The sequence below is a fragment of the Miscanthus floridulus genome, chromosome 17, assembly GCF_019320115.1.
Source record: "Miscanthus floridulus cultivar M001 chromosome 17, ASM1932011v1, whole genome shotgun sequence".
Classification (NCBI taxonomy): Eukaryota; Viridiplantae; Streptophyta; class Magnoliopsida; order Poales; family Poaceae; genus Miscanthus; species Miscanthus floridulus.
The window spans coordinates 19,264,086-19,266,448 of NC_089596.1; positions in this window are offsets into that span (position 1 = coordinate 19,264,086).

Here is a 2,363-nt window from a genome sequence, read left to right on the forward strand (position 1 = left end):
TATTTTTCCCTATTCGCCTCTCGGCAATGGCCCGAGCCGTTTGATCGACTTGGGTGACCCGTGGCCCTCTCCTTGGTGGAGATTCCACAGGTAGGCCCCTCCAAAACCCTTCTGGGGAGGAGGAGGCTAAAGCTCGGAGTGCAGGGACAAAAACTCTAATCGTGCTAGTGAGCAGAAATGTCATAGCCGCTGGGGCATAGGTTTCTAGCGGTCCGACCAGGTTTACTTAGAGTTTGTTTCCGCACACCTTGCTCTAGTTTTTTAACATGAGAAGGGGTCAGGCATAAAGAATGTCTAGCGAATAGATATTCTTGCCAGCCCTAGAGCGAGTCTCAACCCCTTACCATTGCTGGGGTCGGGGGCTCAATAGCAAAATAAACGTGCGTAAAGTAAGGGTGACCTGCTGGCACAGGAATTCCCTCGATGGCACGAGTGACAGGCTCAGGGAGCGCTTACCAGATATGTTCAAGTAGAATCCGAGTCCATTATTCGTAACAGGGTCGGAATAACCTGCGTGGGGCATCCTGCTGTTCCCTACCCATCCCTCGGCAGCGGCTAAGTTGTTCGGTCGACTTGTATTGCCCCGCTGGGATAGAACTTTCCTACAGAGATAGAGGATGAGAACATCCCGCATAAGAATTTAGTTAGGCAGATAAGCCAGGTGGTGAACTTGTAATAAATGGACAAGCTCTTAAATTTCGTTATGACCAAACAATTTTTAGCCCTTCTCCCCTTTTCGTATAAAAAGGTTAGCGCGTTCTGACCCTTTTCATCATTAAGGACGTAAAGCTCGGGGTGCGGGTGAGCAAATTCTGATCATGCTGGTAAGCAAAGGCGCCGTAGCCACCGAGGCATAGGTTTCTCGCAGTTCGACCAGTTATACTTAGAGCTTGTTCCCGCAACTCCAGCTCCTAGGTCTTAACATGAGAGGGGGTCAGGCACGGAGAATGTTTGCCAGGTGGATATACTCTTAGATGCGCACCAACCTCTTCGGTAACTAAGGCTAAAAAGCCCGGGGTGCGGAAAAAACTCTAATCACGCTGGTGAGCAACGATGCCATAGCCGTCGAGGCATAGATTTCTCGCAGTCTGACCAATTTTACTCTGTGTTTGTTTTCGCAAACCTCGCTTCTAGGTCTTAATGTGAGAGAAGGTTGAGCGTAGAGAATATCTACTAGATAGGTACGCTCTTATTATCCCCTAAGTGAGGCCCGACCCACCGCCGTTGCTAGGGTCGAACATCACCTAAGGATCGGGGCGTTGATAACGAAACTGATAAGAGAAAGAATACATATATTAAGGGTAGAAAGTGACATAGCTGCTCGATGTTACAGGCATTGATGAAAACTTCACCGTCGATGGCGTTGTGTTTGTAGGTGCCTGGTTGGAGCACTCCCACGCTGACATGCGGTCCCTCCTACGGTGGAGAGAACTTGTGGCGGTTCTGGTTGTTTTGGATGAAGCGGAGCGGCAGGTCCCCGACGTTGAAGGCCCGACCTCACACTCGACGGCCGTGGTACCGACACAACGCTTGCTGGTACTTGGCCGAGCAGAGGAGGGTGACATTGTGTGCTTCATCTAGCTGGTCTCCTTCATGTTCTCTTCCCTCTTGAAGCCCCTAGACAAGAATCGCTTTAAGAGGCCGTAGTCTTTGTATAGGTGCTCGATGGGGAAAGCATGGTTCAAGCATGGCCCTTCGAGCAGCTTCTCAACGTGGTTCGTGGTACCCTCGGCGGGCTTCCAGCCTCCCTTACGGTTGGCTGTGGCCACAAGTGAGCCCTCACGCCACTATTTGTTCTTCTTCTTATTGGGATAGTTGGAGGCACCTCCGCCGACGTCCTTATCCCGCTTCGCCTTGCCCTTGAGGATGCGTCGACCAAATGCCTAAGGTCCCAGCAAGCTAGGTCTCAGGCTTCAATCCTCACCGCTGTCGTAGCGTCCACCATGACATGGGTGATAGCCGCGGCTAGCCCCCTCCCTCGCATTGCCATAGGTACGCCTATGGGCGTCGAGGATGTCGCGTGTGTTGTGGTAGAGGCTAAGACGCTCATGCACCGGAACTACGGTGCGTGCCCTGCCGCCTTGCTACGCCTGGTGGATCGACATGTCCTCATCGGGTTGTTCTGAGGGCGCGTCACACCTACGGTCATAGAGGGTGTCACGTGCGTCACGGTGGGGGCCGAGATGCTCATGCACCAGAACTGCGGTGTGCGGCCTGCACGGGGCACTGTCGGGACGCTCTGGATGAGGTATTTCGGAGAGAACGGCTCTCCTCCGGCAAGCCACGCCATGATGTTGGTGAATGAAAAAGTGAGGTGGCGCAGGTCCTCCTAGGATGGTTGGGGTCCCAGGAAGGTGCTGAGC